The sequence below is a fragment of the Prinia subflava genome, chromosome 1 (assembly GCF_021018805.1).
Source record: "Prinia subflava isolate CZ2003 ecotype Zambia chromosome 1, Cam_Psub_1.2, whole genome shotgun sequence".
NCBI lineage: Eukaryota > Metazoa > Chordata > Aves > Passeriformes > Cisticolidae > Prinia > Prinia subflava.
Genome location: NC_086247.1, coordinates 8355965 through 8380226, shown reverse-complemented (window position 1 = coordinate 8380226; position 24262 = coordinate 8355965). Strand labels below are relative to the sequence as shown.

Genomic DNA, 24262 nt, shown 5'->3' with positions numbered 1-24262 from the left:
CTTTTTAAATATGAATACCAAACTACTTCCGGGAAAGTTTCTATGTGGGAGTGAGCATGTGCATGAGTATTCTGAATTGATTTTCTGGCAACTAAACATCCTACATACACTGGTTTGCTATTTCAAGGAGAGATGAAATCTAAACTGCCTTAATCCTCACCCCTATCCTAAAGAGATTTTCCCAGAATGCTTGAGGAAATCTGGCAAATCAAATTATTAATTGGGTTTTTTTAAGTAAAGCCTGGAAAGAAACATTTGGGAAACTTGAGAAATAGTATGAAAGAAATTAAGAGCTTGATCTTATGCTTATAGAAATTACTGGCAAAACTCTTGGTGACTTTAACAGTGAAAAGACCAGAGCTCAAAGCATGAGCCCAAGAAGGGAAGAAAAGCACAGGGCAATGATGAAAGACACAAGCACAGAGAAATGGTGACAGTCAGAGAGCAAAGCCCAAAGCCAAACCCTTTCATGTGAAAATCTCCAAACTTCAATGACTTAAGCACTTCTGATGTAAGGTAATTTCCCTCTTCGGGGAAGATGGCCCCAGACCTACTGTCACTGTGCACTGAACTCAAGATGTTCAAAGTTGATGATTATTCTTCTTTAAAGTTTTCTCTTTCTTTTTTTTCAGCCTATCTGCTGTCAGCTCAGGAATTTTTACCCCACCAGTTCTGAGTACCTGTGTCTCTGGTGATTGGGGGAAGTCTTACAGACAGATCTTACAACTGTAAAAAAAACCCCTTTTCATTGTAATGGCTTGGAATATTGGCAACACATTGAGGTGCCTTTAGCTAATGCTGTAGTTTTATGTTTTCCAACAGAACAGGTGAAACCTGAAAGACTCAGGGAAGGGAAGCAGACAGGATTTAGCTATGGTTTTATTAGAAGAATTAATTTTGAATTTTACAGTGTCTGTTCTGAAGGCCTGAGGCTTTAATCCTGCAAAGATTTTACCATGCAATCTGTGCTGGATGTTGCACCATGATACATCATTCCCTGTTTGCAGCACAAATTCTTTTCTGATTGAGATTTCTGAAAACTTTGAAAAACATAAAGCATATGATTCAGCTCCATTGATCAGCTGAAGTACACCAAGCTGCAGAGCTTGTGAGGATGTAATCTTTTGGGGGAGTTAAATTTTAACAGACTGCTGGGGATATTTTTGGCTTGTCATGTGCAATCTGGCTGTAATCTCATTGGTACCCACTGAGAAGTCAGAAAGGATGATGTCTGTGCTAGAGCTGCTGGTGAAAGGTTATTCTTAATTTTAATCTGGCAAGCAAGTTATCAGCCATCATGAATGACAAGATTCCTTCTCCCACTCAGCCAGTGATGATGGGCAGGCTTTAAAACCCAATGTCTTAAAATGGCATAATTACAAAGCCATTTCAAAGTCAAGGTTAAAAACCTAAGCTGCTTCATTGCTCCTTTGGAGTAGAATATGAAATAGCATTGTATACTTTCCTCCCTGCCTCCATTAACTAATTCTCTGAAAAAAAATCAGCTGTTGTTGCTCTAGAAGGCAACTGACAGTTAAAGACTAGAAAGAATATTTTACCTTAAATTGGAGAGAGAAAAGCAATAGAAAAATAAGAGGTTTCAGGCTATTTTTGGCAAAATCAAGCTCTGCATCTAATTGCAATTGTGGCAACACACTGGAGGTTTTACCATGAACTAACAATGAAAGGGGCCACTAACTGCTGAAAAGAGCTACACATAAGTGGATGAAGTTTTATGTTAATTTAAAATGTGGTGATTCAATAAACAATTAATTTAAAATGCAGTGATTCAATAAACAATGGGGATCATTTCATGGCTTTGTGGGATGGCATCCCACTGCAAACTAATGGGGTAAAGTTTTCCATCAGTTGTCAGTGCTGATTTGAAATTGTGTCTGTTTTCAAAGCTAGAGCAAAATAAGGGAAAATAAACAACAAAATTATTTCTAAAGTAAAACCTTCCATTGACCCTCAAAGAAATATTAAAGAGAGGATCATTTGATCTAATCATATAATGTGAGCAAATCTCTGAATAACAGCTGCTGCATGAGGAGGACATCAGTGTCAACTCTCCAGCACAGGCACCAACATCTGATGATTAGCACTCATGAAAAGCACTGTGTTGCACATGCAAAACCCAGTTGCTAAGGGGACCTGAAAACTATTTAAAGCCAGAAAGTGGCAGGCATCCTTATGCAAGCTCAGTGTTATGCTGCCTCTGCAATCCTCTTTAATGCAAGAATTTTTGGTGAGAAGTTTCAAGCTGAGTAAGATCTCTGCTGTCTTGCAGGTGATGATGGAAGAAAGGACAGAGTGGTGTACAGTCAGCAGATAGGTCTGCATTCAGAGTGAGCACCTGACTTCTACTGAGCCTGGTGCTGAAATGAAACAATTGCATTTATTCAACATGTCCATGTTCAAAACATCTAAACCCTACTGCTGATGAAGACACTCAGACTCTGTGTGCTGCATGCCCTGCTGCTTTCCACAGACTGACAGAAGGTTGCCTCACCTGCCTGATCTTTGCTTGCTGATGACAAGGAAGGGAACTGAAATTGTCACCCCACACAAATACAGGACAGAAGCTTTACAGTTACACTTTTCTATCTTATAAGTATGAGATATTTTGCACACAATTGAATATAAAATAATTTAAAGAAGCTGCTTGACTCTAATCATATTTCTTAAAATTATGATTTATTTTTTTTTTTTGCTTTCTGGTATCAGTCTGATGTCTGACCTCAAGCATACTTAAAGCACTGTGCCTCAGTAATTTATTCTAGCAGACAGAGAGCTGAGGGATAACTTCATGAACAGCCTCTCAGTGCAGTCTGGCAGTGGTCTTGTGATTCCCACAATTCTGAAATACTCCACAGAGTCAGGATCCAAAACAAGGGAGATAACATTTCTATTATGAGGTTTCTTTTGGAGCTGTGTTAACAGTAACCCAGTAAATTAACTCTCCTATCTCCACAATTCTCCTGGTGATGTCAGACCACACCTAGAGCTGCTTTCCCCTGAGTTACACAGGTTACCACAGCATGTAGCACAAATCCAGAGTTTGGCTGAAGGAGACTTCAGTAAATACAAATTTACAAAGATTACAAGTCCAATACTTTCGGGAATTTCAAGGACCTCTCATGCTAACAAAACTTTAATTAAGGGAGGCTTGTTGAGACAGTACTGAACTGTAGGCTAGTACTAAAAATTCATTAAGAAAGAAATGCCTGTTCAGTGTTATTAAGAAACAATGTCTTGGTAATTTCCTTTGCAGGGCGTATTATTGGATCAGGAGCAGGTTTACAATCTTGGAATAATAATTACCTTGCACTAATGCTATCAATACCAAACACACACTGGTGGACTTTCACAGAGCAACTGGTCTCTTTGTGCAACCTAAACTGAAGCCATCCATTGCTATCCCATGTTTCCACCTTAGTGTCTGATTTCAGCCAAATTCTGACAGCCAAAAGCAGGAACTGAGTAGGAGATGAATGTTGTTTAGTGACAACCATGGTGGATTTTCTAACGATGCTGATAATAGGTCATTAATCACAAATGAAACCTTGCCATAAAGCAGCCACTGGCTCACAGCACAAGGAGGAGGAGTATGCACAGTAAGGGAAATGACCCTCACCCCCACTGCTCCCCCACCAAATGTCACATGGCCCAAATGATGTTCACCAACACAGCCCATTTTGATGACCACAGCTCCTGCCCCACTTCCAGGATCATTTATCCTCCCAGGAAATGGGGTAAAAATAATCTCTGGGACATGTGAAATGGCACTTCAGACAAAACAGAAGGAACTCCTTGGGAAGAAGTTAATTTCTCCAGTGCTGTGAGTATGTAAAGGGGGACACTGGCAATAACGTCACAAGTAACTTCATCACAAGGAAAGTTGAGTTCCTTTTGGTTATGTAGGACCACATCAAAGACAGCCACCCTTGAGACTGACCTTTCTCCACCCCACTGAAATGATTTGGGCACTATGAATACAGAAGTAAAACAATTTCATGCAGTGTACAGTGGCTGCTGTGACCTTGCTGGAGGAATGAGACCAATTTCTGCCTCCCTGAGAGCTGTGACTTCTCCCTCTCTACTCCATGGCAGCCTGGGGCCCACTCGTGTGGTCCCCAAGTCCCCAGGACCTCCAGTCCACAGCCAAGGTTTTAACACAGCAGGGCAGGATGACCTTTGCAAGGTGGTAGCCTACATTTTTAATCTTGTTCCTCTGGGTGTTTTCTCTTCCTTGGCAATTCCTCATTACTTGTTGTGTGTCTGTCTAGCAGCCTCCTAGCCTGAATCTGTTGGTTGGTTTCTCTAAATCCCTTCAGCCTTGGCTTTGTCCAGAAGCTGCAGAGCATAAAACATTACATCCCATCACAACCACAACCCAGAAGTGATCACAGCTCTAGAGAGCAGCTCAGCCTGTAAACCTATATCTGGCATTTAGGATTCATCTTATGTTATCTTTACACTGCAGACCAAGCAGCAATTTTAATACATGAGCAAACACACAAATTCAACACACCAAAGGAGAAAACATTCTCCTGTGATGTACACAAAAGACAGTTTAATGGGGGGTTTTTTGCCTCTAAGGGTTTTTTTGCCAAAAGACCTTGAAATTTATCTTGTAGCTGCCCATTGTTTTTTTTTTAATCTCTTGCTTGCGCCATCCCACCCTGAAGACACACTGTGCACTACCAAGAGATAGTTTGTCCTAGAAAAAAAAAAACAAAACCCAAAACAAAAAACAAACAAACAAACAAAAACCCCAAAGCATTTTGCTGGGTGAAAAAAATCAAGCCAACAAGATATCTCTCCAGCAACTCCTTTCTCATCTTAGCAAAACATTGCTACCACTTTCAAAGCATCTAAATGAATCCTTCCTAGTCTTCTTTAAATATTTATCCATTTATAATTTTAATATCCAGCCTTCTGGCTCTCAGAGATTAAACACTTAAAAGGATGAAGTCTGCCCTCACCTACCAGTTCTCTTGGGATAATCACCATTCCAATCCCATTAGGAAAGATACACCACTGTGGTTTTGGGTGGACCGATTCAGACCCTTGAATGTGCAACTTCTCTCCCTCCTCAGGTTGCAGCATTTTATTGACTTTTGGTGGTTAGCTGAACTGGCTGAATATCTGTGTATCTCACTGAAAGCTAAATCCAAGAATATATAGTGAGTGAAGGTCTAATACATTAATAAATAATAGCTGTGCAGAGGAAGGTAGGAATTCAACCCCTTCTGCAAGTACTTGCAAGGGTAAAAGCACTGCCACCAGGATGAGCCACTCAGTCTGACAGGCTGCAGAGCCAAGGACATGGTGTAGGCACAAAGAAATGACCACTGTTGCCCAGTGACAGAAGTTAATGAAATTTTATGGCTGAAACAGGTGTTTTAAAGGCATTTTTGTTGTCTTGTGTATCTTTCAAGCAGGCTCCAGAAGTGTGTTAATGGTAAGACAGCACAAGCCAAATAAATGTCAAAGTGAAATACTTGCAAGTTGTCACTTGCAGGGGTGGATTGGCTCCAAGAGATGATACAGCTGGACCTGCCTTGGCTCCTGCAGACACTGCCTGGTGCTGTGTGAGATTGGCAAAACCAAGAGCCCCCAAACCAGACAACTAAAAATAGAACTGCAACTATCCTCCAAATCCATTCCTCGCACTGTAAAGGCCAAAGGCTTTGAAATGATGAAATTCCTTTCCAGTCTCAGCACTATTTTGTATCCCAGCCATCTGTTGCTCTCCTGCTTATCCCAGGGAGCTGTGCCAGCTGGTTGTGCTGCACAGCTCCCCACGGGAGGGCTGCAGCCGGGGAATAGCCTGTGCTGGGGCAGGGAGAAGGGAAAGGCAGCAGGACCAGCCCAGAGAGGCTGTGGGACCAACCACAGCCCCAGCCTCAAGGTGGGGGAAGTGCTTCCAGTTCATATTTCCCTTTAGAAAGTCTGGGGCTGTCATCACTGGTAAACAAATTTATACATTAGGGACATTTTACTATTTTATTTTTTACTTAATCCAAAGTCAAAAAAAAGATAAAGAAGAGAAAAAAATAATATTATTTGGACAACCATTCTAGAGGATTTGTTCTTTGTGGTTTTTAGTATTTTACTGGAGTAAACTTTAATGACTGTAATGAGCAGTGGCTACCTGAGTGTCTGGAAGGCCAGTCAGAGTCACAGAGTCAGGGCTATCCCTGGTTGTGTGGACACACTGGGGAATGAGGGGCGGGAGAGCAGTGCTGTGAGAAGGGACCTGGGCCCCGCTCAGTGGGCAGCAGAACGTGAGGCAGCAGTGCCCTGAGAGCCAGGAGGGACAGCCCTGTCCTGGGGACATCAGGGACAGCATCAGCAGCCGGGCAAGGGAGGGGATGGTCCTGCTCTGCTCTGCACTGGGACGGCCTCACCTCGAGTGCTGGGCACCACAATGTGACGATTTTGAGCTATTAGAGAGCACCCAAAGGGGGCTATGAAGATGGTGAAGGAGGGACCACAAGAAAGACATGGAGGAGAATCTGTATGAGGAGCAGCTGAGGTCACGTGGATTGTTCCTCCCGGAGCAGACTGAGGTGAGACCTCACTGCAGCTACAACGTCCTCATGAGGGAAGAGGAGGGGCAGACTCTCATTTCTTCTCTCTGGTTACTAGTGACAAGACCTAGAGGAAGGCCTGAAGTTGTGTCAGAAGAGGTTTAGGTTAGATATTAACAAAATGTTCTTCCACCCAGAGGGTGGTTGGGCATTGGAACAGGCTCTCCAGGGAAGTGGTCACAGCCCCAAGCCTGACAGACTTCAAGAAGTGTTTGGACAATGCAGGCACCTGGTGTGACACTCTTGGGGTGTCCTGTGCAAGGCCAGGAACTGGATTCTGTGATGCTGATGGGCCCCTTGCAACTCAGTACATTCAATGACTCTGTGATTCTGTCTGATTCTTGATGAACAGTTAGTGTTTTTCACATGCTACTGACCACTGTCAGAAGTGTTTCTGTGTCCTTCACCTTAAAAAAAAGATTATTTCAATGTTTTCACTGTAACCCAATTACACCCCATGTCAGAACAGAGCAAAAGCAAATGTGATTTTGGCTTCAAGCCTGCCAGCATCGTTCAGTGCTTTAGTGATTTTATTTCCCCTAAGTCAGCAGTATTTAAATTTGTCAGTACATAATTCCTTGTCGTTTATTCATATCTCAACAGCTGGATTGTGGCACTGTGCCCTCCATTGTATCAGTGGAGGCTGAGGAACACAGAGCCACTGTGCCTCAGAGACCATCTACTGATTTATAGCTCACCCGTGCAAAATTATTTTGGGATGGCATAGAGTGGAAGATCCATTGCCAGTGGCCATCTGACAGGAACAGGAAAGCAGCCACTGTCTACTGCTTATGTGGGACAGGAAAAACTCCTCTTACACTGAGGAAAAACCTGTAGATGAAGGCTATTTTAATGTAGCCAAAATTCAGATGAACATTCCAAAGAATTGCTTTAGCCAAAGCAAGCAGTGCATCATTGTATAACAGGTATCAGCTGGGCAGGGTAAGTGGCCATGCATCCATAGCCCTCTGCAGCTGTGAAATAAAACATTCTAGCTTAGAGCAGGAACTTCTGAACCATGGTACCATTAGTGATTTCAGCCATAGCTTTGGCTTTGGTAATAGCTTTGCCTAGGCTGGAAATTATAGTAATGATCTTTATTGTTCTCTGTGTTAGACAGTGTCTTTAATGTCAGTCTACAGGGGAATATCTCAGCAGATTAATCTGAATTTTTAACGTGCATGCCCTGTAGCCACCAAAAGAAAGCTGTCCAGTGTCAGTAAAGGATTTGTGGTTCTTAATTCTACTACAGATGCACTTCCTTAGCCTCCATTTATTCATCTGTGAAATGGAAATTTTATGATTTAACTGCATTTCAGACCAGTGAAATGATTGCAATTTCAGCAACTTGAAATCAGGAAACATAACAATATTATTGTTGTTGTTAGCAATGCAGCATTAATCCCCACCCCCCCCCCAAACAAAACAAAAAAACCAAAAAAACCAAAACCCAAAAAAACCCACAAACAAAAACCCCCAAACACCCAAAACCAAAACAACAAAACAAAAAATTGCCTACACTTTTTCCTAACTGGAAGACTGTGGCAACAGAAATTAAGAAGTTGCTGGAAAAAGAAGTCCTGCCTATTCCCCTTCCATACTGAACTCACATACTGTTTAGAATCATTCTCTACATTTATCACCAGAGGAATCCTTTTCACAGCACCTGTCGGAGCTCTCTGGGGTATTCCCAGCATCTGAGCATATGGGCTGAGAGTGTGTTTGTGCTTCAGCTCCTGAGGGCACCAGGCACAGAGATAAGGGACACTGAGACTCAGCACCAGCTGTAGCAAACACTGTTCAGGCAACTCCCCAGTTTCCTCTTCTTGTGTATATTCAGCAGCAGCAGCAGAACAGCAGCCCCTGGGTGCCACCTTCCAGCTCCCATTCTGACTCACTGCCTGACCCCAGACAAGTCAGTTAACCTCACTTTGCCTGAGTGTTAAAGGAACACAGCAGTTCCCTCCTCTTCTGGGTGTTGCAAAGCTTGGGTAATTCCTACCTGTCAACTGCTTTGGGATCCTTAGACAAAAGGAGCTGAAGGATCAATATTAATATTTGTGAGAAAGCCAAACCCATAACGTAATGCATGCAAGCTGAATGCAGCTGCATGGACTTTGCTGGACAGCATTGAGCCACTGGGCTTATTTCTCTTCTCTTTTTACAGCAGCATGATTGCAACAGCATCCTTGGGTGGTTATGTCATTTAACCAGGACTGTACTTGGCACTGGTTGCATTTTTCACAAAAAGAAACTATTACCTTGATATTCATTGTACCACAAGTGTTGCCCAAATTATGGCATGCAATATTTTGCAGAGGCTCCTGGACAGCTTGACACCCCTGCAATACATAATTCCTTAGCTTCTTTCCCATCCTAGAGACAGTAGGTCTTTCCTTCTTTGATCTGAAACACCATTAGTCAATTTTTTTTGTGTTAAGTCCTATTTTCACAAGACTGTGCATTGTACAGTCCTGCTTAATGACTGACTGCAAGGTATGGACAATTACCTCGAGGGTTAATTATGTACATTATGATTCCAGCTTATAGGGCAAATTTCTGCTTGACTGCAAGAAAACCACGTCTTCTTGAGTGCCTCCAGAAGCCATCAGGAATGTGTCAGAGATGTCTTTCAATAAATCAGTCAATAAAGAGAGATCAGTAAGAGCTGCTTGCAGTCAGAGGGCAGACAGAGCTATGCTCCTGTTGGCTTCAGGGAGCACTGTTTGCTTCACAGGATTGTCTCTCTGCCCTCCACCATGGGTGCAGTTCTACAGCTGCTAGCTACAAACACCAGGCTATTTGCCTTTGTAGCTTCCTTTATGCCCAGCCAACCTTCCTTAAAGAGAGTAGGAGCAAAGAAGGTGGCAAACATGAAAAACAGGCTTTTGTAAGTAAGAAAAAAACCCGTGGACTCATCAGACTGAGAGATGACTCCGTGTGCTTTTTACAGTCTGGTCACATTCTCCAATTGCTCTGGTGATTTGTACTTAATCACAGCCATTCTCCTTTGCTTCCCATTCCACTCCTCTCTCTGGCCCGGGGATGAAGTCACAGGCTAAGCCTGTGAGGATGACAGCCCATGACATAGTCACAGGCAGTATTTTGGTCTGACTGTAATGATGGCAGATCTGCACATTTACTGCAGGATCAAACAGGAGAAACTGAGCAGGGTGCAGGAGGGAAAACTTTTATGTATTTTAAGGCAACTAGCTCCCTTATATCATGCTAGATGATAAATGTTAAAAATATGGAAAAATTAGAGGGGAACGCTAGGGAGAAAGACATTTCTGAGTGTGGGGTATAACGTGCTTTAGGGATTTATGGGAAGCTAGAGCCCATTCCCCCATTCCTCCAGGCACTCTTTTTCAATCTAATTAAGCATAAAGGAAAGTACATGCAACTTCAGGATGATGTAATGCATCTGCATAGCTGAGCACTGCATTGTGAAAGAGCATTCAGTGCAATGTTATGGATATTTGATGGAACCATTTCCACTATTAATATTCACTAAGGATTCCTAGAATTAACTCTAATTACTGAGGGAGAGGGCCTGGATAAGACTGAGCACAGCCCAAAGAAAACATCTGTTCAGTGCTCTGTGCTGGGCAACCACAAGGATGGTGTTAAGCTACATTAGGAAAGAACAAGGCTACAAAATATGAAAAGAGGCAATAGAAAGAGAGCTGAAGTAATGAATGGCTTCAAATTAAAGCCCAATATAAATTCTACTGCTGACCCCTAGAGAGAGGAAACTTGCAGAGCATTCACCAGAGTTACCTGACTCTGTATGATTCTAGAGAATGTTGTAAAGCAAGATCAATCTCTGTTTTTATCCCAGAAAAAATCCCAGAATTTATGGTAATAAGGAGGAAATGTATCTTGTGAACAAGATGATATGTCACCATATATCTGTTCAGCAAATCAGATCCTTAAAAGCAAACACCCTACATAAAGGAGGAGTGTGAGGGATTGCAGAATGTTCTTTCATTTATTACAAGGAGCTACACAGCAACACTTTTTGATTCATTAACAGATTAGGTCACAATATGGCAAATAAAAACTTGTTGTTTGTCTCTTGAAAGCTTGTAAAGTTCTTGCTGATTTTCCCTAATGTTTCAAAATTTGACAGTTCTAATGAATTAATTTTTCAAGTGAAGAGATGCTGAAGAGATCTTAAAAGCACATATTCAACTAAGTTGTAGGTTCTGTCATTGTTATCTTTCTAGCATTAAATTGTCCTACTGTATTAATGAACACTTGCTTTAATATTATGATTCTGCTACACCCATGACAAGGGATCTTTGATGTTGTCAGCAATATTAAAAAAATACAGGGAAGGAGACTGGTGAACTGCCCATTATCGTGTCTGCTGTTTATTCTGGCCCTGCACCAAACATAACTCCTTTTTTAGGATGGAAGGCAAGTCTGGTAGTTCTGGCTGAATAATAAAATCTTTTCAGGATTTCTGGTGGCTTGAATGTATAACAGGTCTAACAAGCTTGGGAGGCCTCACCTACACAGTCTGTGACATTTACCAATGTCCAAGGCATTCTAGAGTGACATGGTTTAGCCCTGTCTTCCTGCTTCTGAACTGATTAGGAAATTTCTTAACCTTGATGGTCATGGGATTTTTCATTCTGACAGGTTATGGGATTAAAAGACCAGTGAGCAGTGAGGCAAATTACAGAAGAACAAAATAACTGAGGAAAATAAATCCTTTGGGTCATTACATCCCTCCTACCATAGGATGTCACATAATCCTGTGCAAAAGCAGGTCAGACTGCATCTCCAATGCTGTGATCATTTCTCCTCTTACTCCTCAACTAGTCATCACCCTTCTTGTTTTCAGCCTAAAATAATCATGAGCAATACATTCACACTGGGTTCTGCCAGCACTGTCCTGTCTGCTAACAATTGTGTTTGCCTCCCCAGTGATCACACACTGATGTATTGATAGACAACATATATTTCTGCAGCCTCCACTTTGGGGAAGTTAAACAAGCTGACTCACTGTGTCTCCTCATAAGAAAATAATCTCTCAGTTTTGTCATTATCCTGTGCTCCACCTCTGCACCTGATCTAGTTTGAACTTCTCTGCTCTGAATATGGCCAGATTCTTACACAGATATGGACTGTAGCTTTCTCAGTCTCTATCTTTCTGGAAATTTTTGAATGAAGTTGGGCATCCTTCCCAAGTGCCTGCAGGCCTCTGAAAAGCAAAGCTGATTTTCTGACCTCCTTTTGTTCAATTTCTACAAGTTCTCCATGGACCTCCAATAAAAAAAAAACAAACATACATTTGCAGTGTGTTAGATCTTAGTATCTTAGCAATATTTCCCCTCTCCAGGACTTCTGATGTGTCCTGAAAGTGCATTTACTCTTTCATAGTCACATTACATTTTCTGTTTACCTCTGTCTTTTAAAAGAAAGAAACTCACAGCTCTGTCTGCTCCTGAGGCTGGGGTGCAGCTGGTATCTGCACAGAGCATTTGACCATTTCTCACCATTTGACTCCAGGTAACATGCTGGCTATTCCTCTACCAGTTTGATAGCTTTACTGAAAACACTCATATGACAATCAATATGCCAGCTTTTCAGGATTCTGGGACAAAGAGTATGATGTTCTCCTAGATGTCTCTCTTAGTGTTCTTTGAATTTGGTTTCCATATTGGATCTGATAGTTTCCTCTATTATGTATTTATTTGGTATTTTGTTTTGGCTTTTTGTGGCTTTGTGCTCACTAATTAAGTAAGAAATTGGAATTTGGTGCAAAGAGATACTTGTAGAAAAATGGGATTAGAACCTGGTGTTCTCAGCCAATAATAATATGTGAAAAGAGAATTTTCTTGTAGTACCTCAAAGCTGATGGGTTATTTCAAGACTTGTTAGGAAGCATAATTGTCATCTTGTCTCTGTTCCAAATTGGAATAGATTGTCAGTAATAACACAGTGATGAAGAGAGCCCCAGAACTGTGGCCTTTGGAGTGCATTAGAAATTAATTTTAATTTAACTTTTCCTCAGGGACAGTTCTGGTTCCCTTGGATCTAAGATGGGGTTGAGAGTCAGGACTTGTGGTCCCCGTTTCAGTTTCTGATAGTGAATCAAGCATTCTCTGAAAATTTTGTGAGATCTAAGTACCAATTTAGAAGCAAAATAAATTATCTAAGGTGTTCAAATTATTAAATGCATTTTGGTCATAAAGAACAAGACAGATTTATTTCCTGCTTCCTTCTTTTACAGTGGGAGCACTATGCTGGATATTCCTTCACAGAATTTAGTGAAAAATGAAATATGATTCTTTCTAAAAAAGAAAGGAAAAACCAAAATTCATAGAATTCTTCCACGGATGCAGAATGACATTGTGAGCTTTCTTGTCATTTTAGGAGTTGTTTATACTACTGGTCTGAAGAATCCTTTCTTCACTTAAAAATGAGGGAATTCAAGTATGAGAACACATGAATTTCCAGTGAAGGGTGAGCCAGAAATGGAATATACTACTCCATTTTGACACATTCAGTACTGTTCTGTGAAACCTCTTTAGCAGTGTTCAAAAAGAGCAAAAACCTAAAAGCTGATTTTCACCCATCTTCCCCAGTACATAAAGGAGAGCAGCTCTGTTCTAGTTTAAGAATTAAATTAGTTTAAGAATTAAATGGCTCTGTTTAACCGAAGTGTTTTTACTTGTTGGTGTATCTTTGAAATGCAATGTACACACCTTCCCCAGGCAGGAGCATTTCATTGTGAGATTCTCCCATTTTGCCTTCTGTGCTGGTTTTTTCTGGGGTGGAGTTAATTTTCTTCACAGTGGCCAATGGGGGGCTGTGGTTTTGATTTGTGCTGAACAGGGGGTTGATAATAGAGATGATTTTGTTATTGCTGAGCAGGGTTTGCACAGTTTGCCTTTTCTGCTTTTCCTGTGGCCATTCTGGTGAGAAGTTTGGGGGTGCAGGGGATGCTGGAAGGAGAGACAGCCAGGACAGGTGACCCAAACTGCCCAGAGGGACATTCCAGAGCATGTGACATCATGCTCAGCATATAAAGTGAGGGGAAGGAAGAGGAAGAGGAAGGGGGGACACTTGGAGTGATGACATCTGTCTTCCCAAATCACCACTACATGTGACGGGGCCCTGCTCTCCTGGAGATGGCTGAATTGCCTGGCTGTGAGAAGGAGAGAATTCATTCCTTGGGGTTTTTTTCTTTTTTTTTTTTTTGCTTGTGTGCTTGGCTTTTTCTTTCCCTTTTGAACTGTCTTTATCAAGCCCACGAGTTTTCCAGCTTTTACCATTCTGACTCTCTCCCCAGTCCTGCTGGTGGAGGAGTGAGAGAGTGGCTGTGTGGGGCTGGGTTCTTGGCTGGGGTTAAACCACAACAACTTCTCAGGCTTCTTCCCACATCTTTCCTTAATGGGAACAGACTTCTGTGCAGACTCGAAGATGAAAGCACAGCTCTGAACCTGCCCACAGTATTCTCAGTTGCTGCTGTGATTTATCCAATTGATAATATCTGCTTTCAATATGGGAAGGAAAGCTGAAAGGTGTTAGATTGCTCAGGATAACTGGAATGTCTTTTCTAGTGTGGGTCATTTTGACAGAAACAGGACAGGAGTTTATCTCACATCTTTTCCACCATCCCTGCAAGTGTGGTAATTTCCAGGTCAAGGAGGGAGGTAGGAATTTAGTTGAGGTGAGGGAAAAACCATTACCCTCCTTATCTGATACATCTCCTTACAATGCATGTTATCTGCAATTTGAGAAGCCAAAAGCTTTTTCTCTACCATTTTTCAGGTAAGCTGCATGACCTATCTAAATACACAACAGTCTGGAAAAGAGATATCACAGAAGTGTCCTGCTAGCTCAAACTAGTGATCCATCCAGGAGTTCTTTTTCCAGAAATAGAGTAGGAGCTGTGTAGGAGCAATACTAAGAGTGTAACATGTCCCAGTCTGCTCTCTGCACCCTTCCAACATACACAACTGCTGTATTAGCAGTGTTGGATCTCCACTCTGAGGAGTAAAACACAATCTGAGCACGAAAACTGAAGGATTGATCAAACTGAGATTGGGAAGAAGTGGCACATCCAAATGTTTTCTGAGAAGGAGAAAATGTAGGGGCAATGTTGTAATGTCAGTGGAGATAGGAGGTGACATACAGCAGAGACTTGTGTTTTGGGCCATGGTCCTGATGAAGTATGATGAAGACACAAGGGTTTACAATCCCAGCTGCCACAGGCACAACAAGGATGCCTGGTTTGGGCTGCATAAGCCGTGGCACAGAAATTGCACAGTAGACCACGTGTTTTTCCTGGCCTCCAAGATCCTCCTGAACAGGAACAAGATGCAAACAGCCTGTGGTGGTGGAGGTGGCTCTCTACTTTGCCTCTGGAGAGAGACCAAGCTTTGCACATGTTTCAATTCAGTCTAAATGCCATCAGATAAAGCTGTCAAGTGTTTGGGGTTGGCATCCATGGTTGGAGAGATGGCCTAGGATGTTGTCTAGAAGCTAAAAGAGAACTGAGCAGTGCACAGTGTTCAAGCGTGGTCACAGCACACCTCTCCTGTGTCGTGACAGCACTAAAACAGGAGAGCTGGCAGTGAGGAGGAGCCCATGAGAGTCACTTGCCACTATTTACCTGTTCACAATAGTAACCCAGCTGTTATGAGAGTTGTAAGAAAGAAAATGATCAATCTTTCTTTGGAATAATAATCCCAAACAAAATACAATCAAGGCAGGGTTAGCTCTGAGACTTAACACAGGTTGTGCTCCTGTGTATACACCTGTGTGTAGGCAAGGTGCCTACATTTCCCCTTATCATTACTGGAGATCTAGGCCTTGGTTTATTTGCACAGACAAGGTTTTGTAATGGGAGATTTTCTCTGTGTCCTACTTAGCACCCCATACTGATACTTTGGCTCATCTCAAATGTCACCAGTTGTTTACATATAGGCAATGAATTGAAATAAAATTCTATCACCTCCCCCAAAGTCCTGTGGCCCCCTGCCCCACTCCAGCCCTCCCCAAATGAAAGAAAAACAAAACCAAAAAGGCTTGAGCAATGCATTCCCTCATTCATAAAATGAAGACACTATATTGATATCTTGCACCCATTTTTTATGTCAAGTTCAGGCAAACTCAGTCCCCTGAAGGCTGGGAAATAGTGTTTAGTAGTTGCTCACATAAGCTTAAGTGATGGATGCCTTGAAAGTACAGATGGTCTCATTCTGCCTAAGATCTGCACAAACACAAGGTATAATTGCACATGTGTGAATATGTATGTGTGCTGTGAATTTGGTGTTAATCAAGTTCTGGAAATAAAATTCCTCTATTTTTGCTTTCTCATCCAGTATTTAACCTCTAATTTCTGTTTTTAAGGGATGCTCTAGACTCAAGTTTCTTTTCAAGAAAGCTTAAAAATATCCTCTACCCAGAAGTGCCAGTTTTCTTTCTGTAAACAATAATTTAATTACATTATTTCCTGAGCAGGCCATAGCATGCCATTCCGAACCCCCCTCATGTTATTGTCCTGATATAAATACATCCACAGCTCGTTTGCTCAAATCTGACTGTTTACAATCCCAGCAGGAGCTGGAAAATAATGAGTTTGATCACACAGTAAGGTAAGGAGGCTAGCCTAGCTCACAGAGAGACTTTCTAAGTACAATGCTTCCATTAACCCCCTAATGACATCCTCAATTGAATGTTTTTAAGCCAGAGCATAAATATAACAGCAGCAGGCCTGTGCTTGCTGGAAATAAGGTTTGCTCACAATATTCACTTAACTTCCCACGTGATGCAAGTTAGGATTCTGTTTCCTGCCACTGGGGTCCTGAGACCTGCAAAGAGAAGAGTTAACACTCAGAACAGAGAGAGCTCATCAGAGGCAGTGAAATGCCTGAGCTTGTTAGCTGAGCTGGCTTTGGAGAGAAACAGGTGCCTCCACAGGAAGAGTCAGCGGATCTGAGATGTTCCTCACAGGGTGAAATGAATTGCTGTATTGCAGCAATTTTAATTTGGAAGCCTCAAATTAATTCAAACTCACAACAGCCCCCTGGTGTGCAGCTGAGAAGTGGTTTCTTTGAAAACAGAAACAGAGGAAAAGGAAAGTTAAGCTGCTTGTCTTGGACATCTCGTGAGTCACCAGCAGCCAGCGACAGATTTGACAAGCCTTGGCTCCCTACTGCAGTGATATGAGCAGTCTTTGGATATAAATCTTCCCCTTTGGAAACACAAAGGTCCTGGCAGGCAACTAAATGAGTGTCTGCTGACTGGTGAGGCTCCCCATGGTGGCAGCAGGGACTCACTGGGCTCTCTCTGTCTGGTCAGTGGGGGTCTGGGTGGGGAGGGTGCACCAAGATTTCAGCTGTGCAGCTGGAAACACTGCTGGGATTGCACAGAAAGAGGCTGAGTTTCCACTTCATGAAGGGTTTTTCCACTGATCTGACAGGATAAAAGATGGTTAACACAGAGTGCAAGTGGCCCTACGTAATGTTCCCTGGCACTGCAGTGTCAGAGGTTTGGCTTCAAAACACCCTTCTGCAACTGCTCCCCAGTTCCAAATTTAAGTATTGAAGGTATACAAAAGAGCTAAAGGTGATCACACTGTACAGCTGCTGAGACTCTTTCAGAAAACACAATATTTATTTAGTTGCACACATTTCAACTGCTGCAGGCAACTGTGCACACACAACTCCTGTGAAACCCAGCTCGTGGCAGGGGAGGATGTCTGTAAAGGAATGAACTGATTGCTGGATAGAGCTGAGTGAGGCTGCATGCAGGGGCAAGAGCAAAGGAAGGGAAATCCTACTTTAAGGTTGTCCCAAAACACTAATCATGGAGCTATTCTTTCGGATTGTCAGTCAAGGGACAATTTATTCTGGATAATCTAAACTGAACCTTGTAGGTCTCAATAGCTTGGAGAAGCAATTCTTCTGACAAATTGAAACAGTATAACATAATATTCAGCATTTTTCTAAAGCCCCAGCTCCTTGAGTTATATGATTACACAAGAATCTTTGCTGTGGGCAAAATAAAGGAAAAAAAAATGATCTCTTGACGTGACAGCTATACAGAAAAGTCTGAGAGAATCAGACACAAAGTCTCCAACTTCAGAAAACTGGTAACTTTGCTCAGGTTTAGATTTTAAATTCAAAAGGATTTAGAATCTGTAGCCCTAAAGCTAGCCAGCATTTTACCCACTCCTAAGGGTAAAGGTAGAAAGGAAGTAAGCAACAATTCTGCCATCCCCTGGTGTGGCAAACATCTGCAGTGAAATGATCTGGGGTTTTGTTCTGGGGTACTTTTTTTCTTTTTGGGGAGCTGGTGTTCTTTTAAACCTGTCTATGCAAAGAGCCTGAGACCTTTTCTCAAGAGCAAATCCTATTAAATTGCAGTGCCTTAGACAAACAGTTGAGACACTGGTGGCCTGATCCAAGAAGTGCTGGACAATTTTGATGCACAGGCATGCAAAGATTCCCCTGACTAAAACCTGTGTGCTTTAATTATATAATGCTTCTGTGTTTGAATTGCAAACAATATTTATTCTGCATGCTCGTGCCTTTACCTGATGAAGAATTTGTCACTTCAAGACCTGACATATTCATGCAGTTTTTCTGTGCTTTGTAAACAAATCCCTTGTTTGTAAAGCTCTTAAAAATTCAATCTAAATATTTTTTGCTAAGTTATTTATGGCTGCACCAGATACAGCTGTGTGAAATGTGGCTTCTGATGCCACCTGGGCCCTATGAAATGCATGTCCATAAATCGTTTCAAGCTCCACTAGAATGAAAGCTCCTACATAAGCAAAATCATGGTATTTCATAGCTTTAATATTTGAGTTCAAATTCGTTAATGAACTTCTGTCAATTTACTGCAGGGAAGGAATTAGGATTTTTTTTTTACTGGCTGTATAAAATGACAGAAAAGTCTTAGAGAGGTTCAAAAGTTTAATTCTACTGTCTGCAGCCCAGGTACTATGTTATTCCTTTGATCTAAAATTGTATTAACACTGAACAGATTTCTTCTGAAGTTTACTACACCACATATTTGACCATAATGACCTTCTAAACCTCCTGATGTTTTCTCTTGTAATAATTCCTTCTTTCCTGGTAGCTTCCGACTATTTTGCTTTTTGAAGGTCCAATTTTATTTTCAGAGGCATAGCTATCTTACAGGGATTTAGTACTTCAATTTGCTTTTCCTAGTTCCTTTTCATACTTTCACCTTCTTACAACTAACCCTGAGGGTCTGCAAATCCCAGGTTGGAGGCTGCAGTTCTGCATTCAAAATAAAACAATTTTTCTTTCTGCTGAGGGACACCAAGGGAGGGAAGGACATGGGGAATGTGAAATGGGAGGAAAGGGAGGAAGAGGAGAAAGGAAAGGGAGGAAGAAGAAAAGGCAAGAAAAGATAAGGGAGGGAGGGAGGGAGGGAGGGAGAGAGGGAGGGAAGGAGGGAAGGAAGGAGGGAAGGAGGGAAGGAGGGAAGGAGGGAAGGAGGGAAGGAGGGAAGGAGGGAAGGAAGGAAGGAAGGAAGGAAGGAAGGAAGGAAGGAAGGAAGGAAGGAAGGAAGGAAGGAAGGAAGGAAGGAAGGAAGGAAGGAAGGAAGGAAGGAAGGAAGGAAGGAAGGAAGGAAGGAAGGAAGGAAGGAAGGAAGGAAGGAAGGAAGGAAGGAAGGAAGGAAGGAAGGAAGGAAGGAAGGAAGGAAGGAAGGAAGGAAGGAAGGAAGGAAGGAAGGAAGGAAGGAAGGAAGGAAGGAAGGAAGGAAGGAAGGAAGGAAGGAAGGAAGGAAGGAAGGAAGGAAGGAAGGAAGGAAGGAAGGAAGGAAGGAAGTCCCATCCTAATATATTTTTCAAGGTAGTGGGACAATATACTGCCAAATAATGTTCATTTAATTAGACCTTTAATGATTCAGCCTCAAGAAATTTTGCAGTAATTTAATGCCACAGTATTTCTGAGGTTCATTTACTTCATTTGAGGTAGATCTTCAAACTAATTTGCTCTGGGTAAATTCTTACTGTGCTGTTCTATCCCCCTGCCCTACCCTTGTGAGTTTGGTTCTGCTTTGAATCAATCCTGAATTTACTAAAAAAAAAAAAACCCAAACAAATTAAAAAGGAGAAAATCAAAGAGGGAGAAGAATAGGCCTGCAGGACAGGTTTCTGCAATATAGACATTATTTCTTATGTAAAAATAACTTTCCCAGCTGGGAGGAGAGGCAGGAAAGACAGAAGTTTATTGAGAGAGCTTTCCTTGCCATGAGCCTCACTACAGTTCAAGGAGAGAAACCAAGAGAGATTATCCCTGGAGTGTTCCATTGTGTTAGATCTGCACAAAGGTGCCAACACATGGAGTCTCACCCTGTCACCCATGAAAACCAGAGTTATAAACATTCTATGATCATGCCAGCTGATTAGGACCTATTTCAAAAGCAAACCCACTCATGCCACATGAATGTCAGGAGAAGTGTTGTGGTGCTTTTTGTCTTCTCAGCAGATTGTCTCATTTCATTAAATAAAATCAGTTGGGAAACATCCTATTCATTGGGGAAAAAAACCTGTCATTAAAACAACTCACCTTGGATGGCTTGGCTGGGCAACTTTGCTACAAATACTCCAAGAATTAGGCTGCAGTCATTTTTCTGTCCTGGACAAAGGGCTGTACCATTTGAAAATGTGTAAGGAATTCCCTTGTACACCACATAGTGAAGAGCAGTGGAAGCAGTAGTACACAATGCCAGAATGACAGTCCCAATCAAAAATGAAAGTTGAGGTTGCACTGGCAGAGTTTAAGCAAGGATGCTCAAAGGGTCTTCTGAAAATAACTCAGATTCTTTGCTTGTAGTGTGGGAACACAGGATGGATGAGATCAGCTGGGCCTGTACTCAGTCTTTGCAATTGCAGGTAATTCCAGAAACATTTCATCTGAAAGTGCCCACATAACCTCAGTTCAAGTCATCTTTGGAGACCATAGCAATGGAAATGTAAAAAGGATCAAAAATGACCAGGACTACACAATGGAGGGGAAGAGAACAGGAGAGGTCAAGGAGATCATGCCTCCAATTGCAAAAGCTCTCAAGTGAAAATACTCTCTTCTTCAATGTGGATTACATTCTAAGCTACAGAAACAACAAAAGAGAAAAAACAAACACCCAAGGATTTAATCATCAAAAATGGAAAAATAAATCCTCCAAACCATATATCTGATAGTCATTTTTAATCCATGTTGAATGAATAAAACTCTGAAACAAGACATCCAGCACCTGTAGGAGCAGCAGTGTGGTTCTGGCCATCAGCCATAGCCAACCTCTGCAGTTTCACATAAAGGTGACAATTATTTTTATTCTGTGAAGGCGAATGACATGCCAGGTTTGGGAGACCAAGGGTGGAGGATATCTGCAGTACTTGTCACAGACAACCAGCCAGATATGGGTAAGGAACAAAATAAATGTCATAAATAAAATAAAAGCTGGTTGAGACTCAGGTGTCTCAGGACTATTCGTAGCACTGGGCTGCATCCTGACCATCATTTGTATAAATGGATACTGGTGATGGCAGGACCTTTGCCAGTACAAGATGCAGACTGTGCCCACACTGGGCAATAGCAGGAGTAAAAGAAAAAGGAATAAATCTCTCAGTTTTCTGAAAATTCTCAATGTATACCAAAACAAGCAAGATGCAGGATAACCCCAATCCTTACTGTATTATCAAATAATACAGCCTTGTTTTCACTAACAAATCTGCTTAGTGGCAATTAGTCTGATTTGACCTTGGTAAGAAAGCTGTTCATTACCACAGAACTCGTGTATTCAAGCAGCCAAAATAGATTTTTAAAACCTCTTCAGCTGAAGTGTTTTGCTGTACCAAGGGACACAGAGCAAGGATACTGCCATCCATCAGAACACCAGAAAATATTGAGCATTTTTCACTATTAACACTTTGTGTTCTCTCCTGCAGAAATTGAGGAACTCTGAGGTGGAGAAAAGCCAATGCTAGTGACCTCCCAACCCTGGAAAAGTGAACTCCAGGAGCCTGGGAAAAAGAGAGTCAGTCATTCTCAGAGAGCAACACAAGGCAGTCAAGTCCAGTAAAGTGCAGTGAAAAGAAACAGATTCTCAAAGATATTTCAAACTTCTATGTTTCAAAACATTCTTGAGCACAAAACACCAGGAATATGCAGACAACCCTTCAGTATCAGCAAGATGTAGAAAACTCATGTCCATACTGTAGAAGAGTGAAAAGGGGTGAAGTTTTAGGAAGTATTTAGGAATGGTAATTTTGTGATTATAGAATAAAGAAGAAATTCTGCTGCTGTAGGTTCAGATGTTGTTTTTACCAAAGATATCATGTATCTTTGGCCATTTACATGGCCTTGTCGTGGTTTGAAGGGAAGTGAGTTTTTTTGGAAGTAGTGGTCAAACCAATCAGTCTTTAGATCTGAATATTGGCACCTTTGTTGGCCACTAAGAAGGTGGACACGCCTCTGAGGACACGAGGGGTTAAAAGCCGGATTTCCCAGCAGGACTCTCTCTTTCCTGCTCTGCTTTCGGAGAGGGAGCGTCTTCTCCTCTCCCCTGCCCAGGCCTGGGCTAGGCCGGGTGGGGGAGGGGAGCAAGGTGGGCCTGGCTGAGCAAGGTGGGCCTCGGGGTGGGGAACAGAGGGAGCTGGAGTGGAGCTGGTCCAGCTTCCATCTAGAATGGAGGGGTGGAGGGAGAACTTTGGAGGTGCCTTCCGTCCCCCTCCCTGTCCCATCCCGTTCCCCCCCCTTCCCCCCCCCCCGGTCCCGTCTCTCTCCTCCCCCCACAGAGAGAAGGTGCCGAGCTGGAGCTGCTTGTGAGAGCTGCAGTGTCTGCGATCGCCTGTGCCTGACCTTGGTGGTGGGAGATAAAGCTTTTAACTCTTTCTAAGGCAGAAGAGAGTTATCCCTGGACGCTGTATTCTCATAGTTGGTGGTTTTAGAAGAGAGAGAGGACAGCCTGGGACCGAGAGGGTAATGTGAGATGGAAAGAAGCCCCTTCGATTGCCGGAATGAAGAGGAGTGGCCAATGAGGCTGGACTTTTCTTGCATAATGATAGCCATAGACGGACCCTGGACCCTCCTGACTATAAATAAGACTGTGTTTGGGTGGATGTTTTTGGCTCAAACCCAGAGACGTTCTGGCCTGCTTCTTGGAGCCCCCGGCCCCAGGGGTAAATGGGGGGGACCTGAGTCCCAAAATGAGAAGATGGCTGGTTTTTGGTACTTGGCCAAACATCCTTAAAAAGAGCCCTGTTGCAGTGCAGGTCCATGGACAGCAGTGAGAGTGCTGGACATGGAAAGGAGGGTGTCACCCTGGCAGACTCTTCGAGGCAGTGCCATGGGTGACGTGGGAACACGGGATGGTGGACCTGTGTTTCCTGTGGGGGGATGGTCTGTGGTGCGAGAGAGACTCCTCTCGTCCTGGATGGAATGTGGATTGTCTGAATTTTAAAGGATGATGATGTGGATTAGGAACCCAGGGTTGTTGAGGGATTAAGCAAGTAGATGAAGGTAATGTGCTGGAGTCAACTGAGTGAGCATGTATGGAATGGAATTGGGGGGAGGAGAAGCAGTGTTTTGGGAGGTTTTCTCTTCTGCTTTTGGGTGGTTGGGTTTTTCTTTCCTTTTCTATTGTCCATTGTTATGTAATATAATAAATTGTCTGTCTGTTTCAAGAAGTAGGCCTGCTCTGCTCTGTTCTTGACCACATCTCACAGGAGTTCATTAGGTAAAATATACCCTCATGGGTGCATTGGCATTTTGTCTAATGTCAACCCATGACAGGCCTTCAACTCAAACACTGGCTCAACTTACCTGTGGGAAGCAGGCATACTCAGCAGTTTGGGTATGTGCCCGAGTTAATTTCAAGGATATGCTTAGGATTGTACAAGAATTTAAGGAAATTCCTAATTAGGAATAGGCTGAGACATGCAATTAAGTGCTTTGCTGAATCATCCTTAACACGTTCAAATTACCTTGCTGGAAGAGCTTTAACAAAATTTCTCGCTCTCATGAGGAAAAGGCCCATCTGATGGGTAAGGAGTTGAGGTACAGTGGTGCTGGGTCTTACTAGTAAACTAACTCTAATCTGGTAGGTTGCCTCAAAATCACTAATTTTCCTAGGCTCTTCTAACAGTGAACAAAGAGATAAGAAGTGCTTTGTGGGGTATATTCTGCCCATTTACTAGGGAACCTGCCCACTTTTTCCTCATTCTTGCAGACTCTAGAGGTGTCTTCATCTCTCCTCTAACTAATATAAGGAGCTCAAAGCAAAACAGTTCTTTCCATACCCACCTTCTAAGCTTTAATTTACAGAGAATAAATTCTAGCTGAACAAGCAAGGAGATAAACAAATTTATTCACTATCTCACATTTTGTCAGATATGATCTGCTTGTGATTAGCAGACTTTCTATTGCTTTTGTCGTTGAACTACTCCGGTATAATCAACAGTCAGTTTAAATTCCTTATTTCTCAGTAGCGCTTGATTACTCCCTAATTTCCCCCCTCTCCCGCCCACCAAATCACTCCCTTTCTTCAGGATTTCCATACGTATGTGTATTTTTATAGCTTCCTCCTCATTTACCCATAATTTCACAAGTGAGTAAAACAGGAACTCTTTTTCAGACCAGCTTCTGTAATACGCAAAAGCA

General features: G+C 42.4%; 1 protein-coding gene and 1 long non-coding RNA gene across 2 annotated transcripts in view; one reads left to right on the top strand and one right to left on the bottom strand.

Annotated features, from left to right (window-relative positions):
* The window catches only part of KCNQ3 (potassium voltage-gated channel subfamily Q member 3), a 195390-nt gene that overhangs the window by 53014 nt on the left and 118114 nt on the right, over window positions 1–24262 (bottom strand). The gene's annotated exons all lie outside the window — the stretch shown is intronic.
* On the top strand, window positions 21976–23289 carry LOC134561934 (uncharacterized). The gene is made up of 2 exons (XR_010083029.1): window positions 21976–22227; window positions 22501–23289. It is a non-coding gene; the product is annotated as an uncharacterized LOC134561934 (long non-coding RNA).